This window comes from Aquarana catesbeiana, linkage group LG12 (assembly GCF_042186555.1).
Source record: "Aquarana catesbeiana isolate 2022-GZ linkage group LG12, ASM4218655v1, whole genome shotgun sequence".
NCBI classification, from domain to species: domain Eukaryota; kingdom Metazoa; phylum Chordata; class Amphibia; order Anura; family Ranidae; genus Aquarana; species Aquarana catesbeiana.
Window position 1 is genome coordinate 166636568 of NC_133335.1, and position 12491 is coordinate 166649058.

Consider the following 12491-nt stretch of genomic DNA (forward strand, 5'->3'; position numbering starts at 1 on the left):
GTAGCGGCTGTTTTGGGTCAGTTTGCAGGCGGTATTTTTAGCGCAATAATGCCTGCAAACCGCCCCAGTGTGAAAGGGCTCTAAGTGTTCTTGCATAGCAAGACCACTTACTGTTATCTCACATATATATTATTATTCTTATTATAGCCAAATTTACCACCCTAACTCCTCCCACAGCTTTTACACTACATAGAGAGTATTATACCAAAACGTGGAACGTTTCGCCAAATGGTTCAGGAAATATTGTTGTTTTTGCAGCAAAATTGGTCCCATAGGAATGAATGGCAAAATGTTCAATGTCATTTAATTAGTGTGCTATTACCTTGTGGAACTTTGTGAAAAGCTGAAAAATACAAGTGTGAATCTGGAATCAGTCATTTAATTGGTGTGCTATTACTTTGTGGAACGTTTCGCCGAATGGTTCACGAAATATCGTCGTTTTTGTGGTGAAATTGGTCCCATAGGAATCAATGGTGAAATGTTCAAAGAGTGGGAGGTGAAAAAAGCTGACAATCCCATGATCAGCCAAAACATTATGATCACCCCATGAAAGAAAAAAAAAATTTGAAAAAAAAAAAAATTTTTTTGAAAAAAAATTTTTTTTTTGATAAAAAAACAAAATCATTTTTGAAAAAAAAAATCATTTTTGAAAAATAATATTTTTGAAAAAAAAAATTAATTTTTTAAAAAAAATAAATAAATTTTTGAAAAAAAAATTATTTTAGAAAAAAAAATCATTTTTGAAAAAAAAAATCATTTTTGAAAAAAAAAATCATTTTTGAAAAAAAAAATTTTTTGATAAAAAAACAAAATCATTTTTGAAAAAAAAACAAAATCATTTTTGAAAAAAAAACAAAATCATTTTTGAAAAATAATATTTTTGAAAAAAAAAATAATTTTTTAAAAAAAATAATTAAATTTTTGAAAAAAAAAATTATTTTAGAAAAAAAAATCATTTTTGAAAAAAAAAATAATTTTTGAAAAGAAAAATTCATTTTTGAAAAAAAAATAATTTTTGAAAAACAAAATCTTTTGTGAAAAAAAGAATTCAGTTTTGAAAATAAAACAATTCATTTTTGAAAAAAAAACATTTTTGAAAATAAAATTCATTTTTGAAAAAATTAAAAAAATTAATTTTTTAACCACTTCAATACCGGCCCATAGTCAAATGACGGCCACAGATGGGATCTCCCATCTTGGGTGGCCGTCATATGATGTCCTGGGCTTCCCAGCCATCTAGGGAGCGCGTGCCACTTTGCTCGGGATCCAGTGCATGTGCCCGGCGGCCGTGATGTCCGCCGGGCACCCGCGATTGCCGTTAATCGAGCAGGACCGTGGATCTGTGGGTGCAAACCCACAGATCTACATCCTGTTAGGTGAGAGGAGACCAATCTGTGTTCCCAGTACAGAGGAACACTGATCGGTCTCCTCCACTTGTGAGTCTCCACACCCTACAGTTAGAATATAATTTCCCTTAGGAAACACATTTAACCCCTCGTGTCCCCCTAGTGGTTAACACCTTCCCTGCCTGTCACATTTATACAGTAATCAATGCAATTTTATAGCATTGAACGCTGTATAAATGTGAATGGTCCAAAAATGTGTCAAAAGTGTCCGATGTGTCCACCATAATGTCGCAGTCACGAAAAAAATCGCAGATAGCCGCCATTACTGGTAAAAAAAAAAAAAATTTTTTAAAATGCCATAAATCTATCCCGTATTTTGTAGACGCTATAACTTCTGCGCAAACCAATCAATATACGCTTATTGCGATTTTTTTTTATCAAACCTATGTAGAAGAAAACGTATCGGCCTAAACTGAGGAAACAATTTTTTTTTTTTTTTTAAATTGGGATATTTATTATAGCAAAAAGTATAAAATATTGTGTCTTTTTCAAAATTGTCGCTCTTCTTTTGTTTATAGCACAATTGTCGTTTAAAGTGCGACAGCACTGAAAAGTAAAAATTGGTCTGGGAAGGAAGGGGGTGAAAATGCCCTGTATTGAACCGGTTAATAAAAAAAAAATATTTTTGAAAAAAAAATCTTTTTTAAAAAAAAAATTAAAAAGAAAAAAATAAATATTTTTGAAAAAAAAATCATTTTTGAAAAAAAAATATCATTATTGAAAAAAAAAATACCGGTAATGAAAAAAATTTTTTTTGAAAAAAAATCATAAAAAAAAATCATTCTGGTCAGGGATAACCCTGGTATTCTGTCATAAACTGGATGTGACCAGAGCTGAGTGACTGCAACAGAGTAAACCAAACATAAGTAGGTGAAAGTAAGTGATTTTATTAAGATAAATGCATATGAATGTGATTACAAAACCAATAACAAACAGAGTGAGAAAACCAAATAACTAAAACAGTGACAACAAACCAACCAGTAAATATAACAAAAGGGGATACCGGAATCGTAGTCAAGCCAGGCCAGGGTCATAAACGGGAGGTCAGCAGATGGGGGACAAGGTTCCAGGGATCAGGTTGCAAGACAAGGTTCCAGGGATGCAGGAATGGACAGGATCAGGTACAACAGGTTCAGGATACAGGAATCAAGGTTCAAATTCAGGATCAGGATAACAGGAAACAGGATGCAGGTCAGGGCTCAAGGACAATACCAGGGCAAGGTGTGTGTGCACTTGCCGGGTATTTATACTACAGCTGCTAATAAAGTCAGGTGATGCCTGTCTGCAGAAGGTAATACATGCTACATAGACAGTAATATACCAAAACGTGCGGATTGTTCCTGATTGGTGTGCTATTACTTTGTGGAACGTTTCGCCGAATGGTTCACAAAATATTGGTCCCATTGGTCCCATAGGAATGAATGGCGAAATGTTCAAAACTAGAGTGGGAGGTGACAAAAGCTGACCGCCCCATGATCAGCTAAAACGTTATGACCCCCCCATGATCAGCCAAAACATTATGACCAGCCAAAAGATTATGACCCCCCCATGATCAGCCAAAACATTATGACCACCCCATGATTAGCCAAAAAATTTATGACCACCCCATTATCAGCCAAAACATTATGACTGTTAGGCGCCCGTCTTCTCCTTGTGGCCTAGGCTCTTGGAGATGGCTCAGTGGAGGTCCTCGCCGGCGGTTAATCAATTACACATACACACACTAGGTATGCTGAAATGATTACAATGGTTTATTGAATGCTTTGCTGTTTTATGCTGTGCCTCTACAAGACTCTGCCCCATTTGGGGGCCAATCAAAATGATACACATAAATGTTCATTAGCATATTATTCGGTAATTTCTTAATCTTGTGATTTTGGTAATGTCTTCATCTTGTGATCTTAAATATTAAAATGTTGACCCCTTTAGTTCAAGTTAATAGGTCATTGATTCCTTACTTTCTGTCATCGTCTTTTGACCATGAGATGGCCAACCACAACTTCCTAAAAAAACTAATTTTAGCTGCTGTTGGCCTTCTCATACCCAGCAACAGTGTACAGAGATAAAAACCACAGACAGATGTTTCCTAAGATGAAAGCATCAGACAGGAATAGACAGACAGGGTGATATTGCAATGAGATAATTCAGTCATTAAGTAATACTTGTCATAAGATTCAGTCTGTCATATTCACTAAAATATACCAAGATATTTCTCTAATCATTAAGCAAATAAGCAAAACCTGAACATATATCCTCAGGGTAAAATCAATAATCAATCATAATGCAATGTATTATGGAATCTCCTTACAATCCTCCCTTTGACCATTCGATATCATCGAAATGGTCATTCTACCAAGTAGGTATGAATACTATCAGAATCAGACATGTCCAGAAGCATAATGTTTTCCCTGACACAAAGGTAGAAATCATTTTGTCAGGTACTGTGTACAAAGTTCTGTTTCTTGTTTCTTCCTGTTGGTGGGGGATTCGTCTCGTCGGTCCGAGAGATTTGTTTTATGCCTTCTTGAATGTCCTTCAAATCTGGTCGCTGTTCCTGGTCAGAGGAGTCTTGGGGTGCTGGAGGAGGGTCAGGGGTCTGGGGTTGCTGTGGACACTTCTTTAACCGGCTGGCGTGGATCCAGGTGTTTCCTAGATCGGTCAGTACAGCAGTTCTGGAAACCTTCTCTATCTTCCAAGGTCCAGAGAAAATGGGTCCAACCTTCTTTTTGTGTGCCAGTTGTTTCACCAGTACTTTGTCTCCTGGGATGAAGGGATGAGTAGGTTCTGTTGAAAGAGGAGAAAAGGTGACAGAGACTTGTTCGTTCATATCCTGTAGCATACTTACCAGATTTTTCACGTACATTTCCTGTTGAGAATAGATGTTAATGTCAGTGTTTTGATCTAAGAGGGGCAGCTCTATGTTTGCAGGAACTCCCATCAAAATCTCAAAGGGCGAGAGTTTTGTTCTAGCATGTGGTGTTGTTCTGATCTGAAATAGGACAGAAGGAAGGTAATCCAACCATCCTTTCATGGTGCCCCCCGTGGCCTTTTTTAACTTGTCTTTAATGTTCCTGTTCATTCTTTCCACTACCCCTGCACTTTGTGGGTGGTAAGGGATGTGCAGTTTCCACTGTAAGCCTAGTAGCTTAGCTAAAGTCTGTGTAACAGAGGAGCTGAAGGCAGGCCCTCTGTCTGACCATATGGCCGTTGGTATTCCGAACCTACAAACCCAATGGTTCAGTATGCATTTGGCAGCAATTTTAGCAGTCTCACCTGTACATGGAATACCTTCAACCCAACCTGACCATTTGCATACGATCACGCAAAGGCATTTCAAATTGCCTTTTTGTTTGGGCATGTGTGTGAAGTCTATTTGCAAATCTGTTAGGGGACCCAGGGGTGGGGGCAGGTGGCCATGTAATCCATGATTTTTCCCTTGGACATTGTTTTGTGCACAGGTCAGACAACTGCTGGTGAGGAGTTTTGCCTGTTTACTTAAGTTGTTCGTACAGAAAGACTTTGTGTATATGTTTGTTAGGGCGGTGGTACCTATATGTCCTGGACCATGGAGATAGGAAAGTATGAGAACACTGCTTGATTCTGGTATGCCCAATATCTTCCCCTCTTTTGACCAAAGACCTTCTTGGTCCTTGGTCAAGCCATCCTTGACCCAAAAAGAAACATCCTCCTCTGTAGCTAATCCCTGTATTTGTGCCACAACGGTTTTAAAGTTGGGTGATGTAAAATGTTCTTTGAAGAACATTGTTGTGGGGGCTGGCTGACCAATGTATAGGGCAGCGGCTTTTTTTGCTTCTCTGTCTGCCAGAGCGTTTCCTTTGGAAACTCTGCTGTTATCTGATGAATGTGCCTTTACTTTGATGACCGCTATCCTCTTTGGGAGAAGAATCGCTTGCAGGAGTGCTTTAATTTGCGTAGAGTTAGCGATTGGCTTGTTGTCAGCGGTTTTAAATCCTCTATTCGCCCATATTACGCCATAGTCGTGCGTGACACCAAAAGCGTACCTACTATCTGTGTAGATGTTTACCTCCTCATCAGAGAAAAGTATGCAAGCTCTTGTGAGCGCCTCCAGTTCTGCTACCTGTGCCGAGGAGGGTGGTAAGGCTTTTGCTTCCAATACCACGTCAGGGAGTTGGACAATGGCGTACCCTGTCAGGAATGTTGCATCGGAGGGGCGAGAACAGCTGCCGTCTATGAAGACGTCCTGTACTCCTGGTAGGGGAATGTCAGTGAGATCTGGGCGAGGGCTGGTTATTGCTGCAACCTGTTCAACACAATTGTGCTTCTGATCAGGGTCTCGCGGTAACCTGAGCAAAGAGTGCAAAAGACGGACAGTGGGATTCAGTCATTTCGATGGCGTGGGATTACTTGGTGGTGCGTGTTTGAGAGTGAGGTTATCAGTATTATCAGTATTCAGAAGTGTGATCTCATACCCACTAAGCCTCTGTGCTGTCATATGCTGCGTGTTCATGTTTTGCAGGAGGTGAGTTACTGAATGAGTAGTGTAGAGAGTCAATTCATGGCCTAATACTGATTTGTTAGCCTCTTGAACTGCCATAGCACAAGCAGCAAGGTTTTGTAGACAAGATGGCATCCCTTGTACTTGGGTAGGCAACTTTTTTGAGAGATAGGAGACTGGTCGGTACCCGGTTCCATGTTGCTGTGTCAAAACCGCAGCAAAAGAATTTCTCGATACCACACAGTATAATTGAAAGGGTTTGCCATATTCTACCAATCCCAGGGCGGGGGCCTGAGTCAGACTTTTTAACAAGGCCTGAAAAGCACAGAGCCTTTCTGTTGTCCAATCTACTGTCTTTGGGGCGGTGGACAAGGTAGCCTCCCTCAGAATGCCATCATAATATGAACAATCTGGGATCCATTGGCGGCAATATACGATTGCGCCCAAGAATGAGAGCAAAGTTGCTTTGTCTCTTGGAGGACTGAGAGCCTGCAGGGCTGCGGCACGTTTGGGGGATACCAGCCTGGTTCCCTCCTTCAGAATGCATCCCAGGTATTCTACCTGACTTTGACACCATTGTATCTTCTTCCGCGATGCTAGGTGGCCAGACCTGGCCAGGTGATGTAACAGAGATGTGGAATCGACCGCACAATCTTCAGCAGATCGACTGCACAGGAGCAAGTCGTCCACATACTGTATTAGTACCGACCCGCGCTCAGCAGTCCATGACTTAATTGTCTCATTAAGGACCATAGAGAAGGCTGCTGGACTGTCCACATACCCCTGCGGTAATCTTGACCAGGTCAACTGTTTTCCCCTCCCCCATGAGAATGAAAACATGGGCAATACCCCTTCATCGATCGGGATGCTAAAAAATGCATTCGCCAGGTCTACTACTGTGTAGCAAAGGGAATCAGCAGTTATTTTCAAAAAGATGAAAGAAATATCTGCTACCAAAGGTGGCAGAGGTATAACCTGCTTGTTAACGGCCCTTAGGTCCTGTACAAGCCTCCACTCCCCATTTGCCTTTTTCACAGGGTAGATTGGTGTATTCCAGGGGCTTATAATGTGTTTCAGAATCCCTTTTGCTATGTAATCATTGATTAATGGTGTGATGCCTTCAATTTTTTCAAGTGGCAGGGGGTATTGCTTGCGATATTGTACTTCAGCGTCTGGACGCATTTGTGGTGTGTAAGGTGTACAGTTAATAAAACCCACACTCCCTTTGTTGTCTGCCCATATGGCATGTGTTTCTAGAGTGGGTGGCAATGATGCAAAGAGTCCCCTGAAAGTGTGTCTCTTTGGAGCATGTAAATCACAGAACGGTGAGCTGGCAGTGAGGGAGCCCCCTCTGTCAAATTTAATGGTGATATTCAGTTTTGAGAGTAGGTCCCTCCCCATTAAAGATACTGGACAATCCACAAGGACAGCAAAACTCTGGGTACACAGTTCCTGCCCTTCTGGAGTGGCCACAGGCAATGGTGGAGTGATGGGGTGGGTAATTGATGTCCCATTTATACCAATAGAGTTTCCCTCAGTGCAGTGCGGTGTGTCATATATGGCATCATTCAAACTACTGAATGTAGCCCCTGAATCCAACAATAGACATATCAGGTGATTGTCTACCCGCAATAGTACCTGCGGAAGACTTTTCCATGATGGATTGTAACACACAAGGCTGAGGGACGGGACGTACTCTTGGCATCCCTATTGTGGCGTCCGCCGAGCGGATGGCCACTGCATCGGAATGCGTGGGGGTGGCCTGTTAGGCTGAGGCTGGTATTGGGGTTGTGGTTGGGGTGGTTGGGGTTGTGGTGGGTGAGGATACCTGATATCCTGAAGGCGACGGGGGGTGGTGTTAAGATTCCTACCCCTTCCTCTTTGGGCGTTTGTTCTAATTCTGTAGGGACATTGGGACTTCCAGTGCCCCAGTTCCCCACAGTTAAAGCACCCCTGGTCTGGTGGGTAACCCTGATCTGGGGGATAAGATTGCATTGGTGGATAAGGTTGCATTGTCATTATGTGGGTGGGCGGAGTCCCACCAGTTGGCAGAGTCTGGGTTGGTGTCAGGGAGGGAAAAATGCCACCCTTCTGCTCAAATACCCCTGATGTTTCTCGTGACCTAGCATCCTTCATAAATTCATCGGGGGGTTGTTCTGCCCACTTTGGATTAGTGAATTTAAGCAACTGTGTCACCTTCGTATCGCCACCAGCCATAATGGTGGTGGTGAACAACTGGGGGTTGGCGTTATCTACTGCTTTCCACAGACCATATACCCGGGTACAAAATTCATAGAACTTTTCCTTCGGTCCCTGTTTTGCTAGGACAAGTTCCTGAAGTGCAGATGAACCCTTGTATATAGTAGACCAATGATTCCCCATACCTTTCCAAAAAGATACCCAATCCTTATTTTCTTCTATGTGGGCTGTCCATAAGGCATCTACGGGATGCCCTTCTGGGCTGTCAGGGTCAACTATACTAAGGATCCCTGCTATATCTTCTTTATCCAGGCTTGTCCCTGCACTGTATTTTGCAAGGAAAGCTCCAGCCTCCCTAGGGCTTTTCTTTGGGCTGGGGCATAACTCCTTTATTTTTGACAGTGTGCCCAGGGGTAGGGGAATATGGACTACCGTCTCCCCTATATGCATAAGTGGTGCTTTAAAGGTGGCACCTAGACTTTCCTGTTCCATGTCTATTTCTCTTTCCTCAGTAGAGGATTCACCCTGCTCCCTTTCCTCCTGTGGGGGTTTCTGGCTTATGGCCGGTTTAGTTTGGCTTCTGAGTGTGGTGGATGGCTGTGAAATTATCTTTTCCTTGGCCTCCTTAATCCTTCTTGCCTCTTTCTCTAGTTTCCTCTCGTACGCCTCTAAATCTTCCCTTTTCCTTTGTATCCTTTCTTCCTCTTCCTGCTGTCTTTTATTAAATTCTTTCTGTTTCTCCTCCCATTCCTTTTCCTTGGGGCTTAACTTCCTGACTCCTTCCTCTTCTCCCTTTTCCAGGGACATTCCATCCCTTTCTTCCTTAGTTATCGCAGAATACTCTCTCATCTCACCTTCCCTCTTATCTAGCTCTCTTTTGTAATGTTCTAGCTCTTCCTCCCTCCTAGACATTTTCTCCTCTAATTCCTCCTTTCTCTTCTTAAACTCTTTTAACTTCTCTTCTAATTCCCTTTCCTTCGGATCCAACCTCCTAATCCTCTCTTCTTCCCTCCTACGTATACCTTCTGCCCGGACTTCCTCTTCCCTGTTCCTACTTTCGTTTTCCCATCGTGTAACTTGTGCCTGATCAGCTGCCCCATATACCATGGTAGCCAATACTGCTGGATCCAGAGATGGATACAGCTGAAGACATGGACCCAATGTTCCATCCTCCTGTTTAACCATCACATAAGGGGGGGTGCTTCGGGTTGCTGTGATAGGGCGGGTGAGTTTACAGGTTTTGGTGTGGGGGCTTTAGTTACATACTTTGTTTTATACTTGGCTAAGCATTTGTTCCATGTTTTGTAACAATCTTTCATGTATTGGGTGTCTTCCCATTTCCCAGGTGGGTAAGAGTGCTTGTGCACCTGACACACCTTGCTCACTTCCTTCCACTCGTCCTCAGAACAGGGTCCCACTGGCCCTGGGTCATGTATCCCCAGCTGTTGGCACCTCTCTCTGACCTGTGTCCAAAACGGTTCTACCTGTGGCCCCGGTAGTGTGTTTTTAACATACTCATAGGGAGATGGATTGGCCATGGTCTGGGTTGCCGCAGAATTCCCCATCTAATAACCTTGGTAGTGTGTGTCTAGTACAGGGACAGAGATGAAAGCAACCTGTTTGTGCTATAATCTGTTCCCTGACTTGGGAATAAGTCCCCTCGTCTGTTATCGCTGTGGGGCTGATATAGCTATGAAGGTTAACCCTCAGTACTCGGTATAGGAAACCCCTCCTTGTGGTAGGATATACTCCCCTTGCACCAAGTCGGTATGAAAACCCGGTTGGTCTAGTGGTGAGCAGGATCCACGTCCTGTCAACACTAAGGAACAGTAAACCAAAGGTGCAATGTGGGCAGGCGGGCGCTATCTCACTACAGTCAGGTTCTTGCCCTATGTGGTTCATTTAGTGCATATATGTGTAATACTTTAACAAAAAAATCCTCTAAATCAATACAGTACTTTACATTCAGTTGTCATACACATATATATCATACACTTATCTCTAATTCTCTAATTCTCTATACACTCTAAATACTTACGGTGGTACCTAAAAGAAAAACAAGCAAAATCTTATATATACAGTGGCAAAATAAAGTTACATTATATGAACATGTTATAATAAGTGCACTTTTCAATATTTTCCCCAAAAATTGGGCGTCCACTCAGCCACTCCTTATACTACGGGCGTATTCTATACTTCCCGAGTTTTAAACACACATATATCTACTCAACACAGTCAGACCAACCTAGTCAGACTATAAAAAACCAAAAAACCTGCGAGCCCTTCTTTAACCCTCCAAGGGGCCAGCCTAGCCCGTTGCGAAGGCACAGTTATGTAAGTAGGTGGGTATACAAGGTTATTTGAACAAGGCAAGCATCAACACCAGTTACCAAAAATAGGTAAAAAGGAGTAAAATGACTTACCTGTTCAAACACCCCACTTCTGGTACCAAAACTGTTAGGCGCCCGTCTTCTCCTTGTGGCCTAGGCTCTTGGAGATGGCTCAGTGGAGGTCCTCGCCGGCGGTTAATCAATTACACATACACACACTAGGTATGCTGAAATGATTACAATGGTTTATTGAATGCTTTGCTGTTTTATGCTGTGCCTCTACAAGACTCTGCCCCATTTGGGGGCCAATCAAAATGATACACATAAATGTTCATTAGCATATTATTCGGTAATTTCTTAATCTTGTGATTTTGGTAATGTCTTCATCTTGTGATCTTAAATATTAAAATGTTGACCCCTTTAGTTCAAGTTAATAGGTCATTGATTCCTTACTTTCTGTCATCGTCTTTTGACCATGAGATGGCCAACCACAACTTCCTAAAAAAACTAATTTTAGCTGCTGTTGGCCTTCTCATACCCAGCAACAGTGTACAGAGATAAAAACCACAGACAGATGTTTCCTAAGATGAAAGCATCAGACAGGAATAGACAGACAGGGTGATATTGCAATGAGATAATTCAGTCATTAAGTAATACTTGTCATAAGATTCAGTCTGTCATATTCACTAAAATATACCAAGATATTTCTCTAATCATTAAGCAAATAAGCAAAACCTGAACATATATCCTCAGGGTAAAATCAATAATCAATCATAATGCAATGTATTATGGAATCTCCTTACAATGACCACCCCAAAAATCATTTTTGAAATGAAAAAAATATTTTAAAAAAATCATTTTTGAAACAAAAAAATCATTTTTGAAAAAAAAAACATTTTTGAAAAAAATAAGAATCATTTTTGAAAAAAAAAAAATCATTTTTGAAAAAAATCATTTGAAAAAAAAAATCATTTTTGAAAAAAATAAATCCTTTTTGAAAAAAATGTTCAGCTCTTTCAGTTAATGATGGAACTTCTTCAACTTTCTTACTACTATTTATACTTTTTAAAATATTAAGCTTTTTAACACTTTTCACAGTTACTCCAGCCACTCCAAAGACACAACAGTTACAGTACTCAAGCCACTCCACCCAGTTACTCCGCCCACTCCAGTTGTAGAGGCAAGAACACTTCACACAATTTCCCCAGAAATTGTAGCTTTCCTAGTTAAGTGTTCTTGCATAGCAAGACCACTTACTGTTATCTCACATATATATTATTATTATTATTATAGCCAAATTTACCACCCTAACTCCTCCCACAGCTTTTACAGTACATAGACAGTAGGGATGAGCCGAACACACCCCAGTTCGGTTCGCACCAGAACCTGCGAACGGATTGAAAATTCGCACGAACGTTAGAACCCCATTGACATCTATGGGACTCGAACGTTCGAAATCAAAAGTGCTCATTTTAAAGGCTAATTTTCATGGTATTATCCTAAAAAGGGTTTGGTTAACCGGGTCCTGCCCCAGGGGACATGTATCAATGCAAAAAAACTCTTAAAAATGGCAGTTTTTTTCGGGAGCAGTGATTTTAATGATGCTTAAAGTAAGAAAAAAAAAGTGAAATATTCCTTTAAATATCGTACCTGGGGGGTGTCTATAGTATGCCTGTAAAGTGGTGTTTCCCATGCTTAGAACAGTCCCTGCACAAAATGTAATTTTTAAAGGAAAAAAAGTCATTTAAAACTGCTTGCGGGTTTAATGTAATGTCGGGTCCTGGCAATATGGATGAAAATCATTGAGACAAATGGCATGGGTACCCCCCAGTCCTTTACCAGGCCCTTTGGGTCTTGTATGGATATTAAGGGGAACCCCGCAACCAAATTAAAAAAAGGAAGGGTGTGGGGCCACCAGGCCCTATATACTCTGAACAGCAGTATACAGGCGGTGCAAACAAGACAGGGACTGTAGGTTTGTTGTTAAGTAGAATCTGTTTGTAATTTTGAACGGGTACATTTTTAACGTGTTTAGCTCCAGCCAAAAAATCTTTTTTAAGCTTTTTGGAAAACATAGGT

General features: G+C 41.2%; 1 long non-coding RNA gene across 1 annotated transcript; it reads right to left on the reverse strand.

Moving 5' to 3' along the window:
- Positions 1-3134: 3134 nt before the first annotated feature.
- LOC141114135 (uncharacterized) lies at positions 3135-11178 on the reverse strand. The gene is made up of 2 exons (XR_012236876.1): positions 10506-11178; positions 3135-4190 (listed from the first exon to the last, which is right to left on the reverse strand). It is a non-coding gene; the product is annotated as an uncharacterized lncRNA (long non-coding RNA).
- Positions 11179-12491: the final 1313 nt, after the last annotated feature.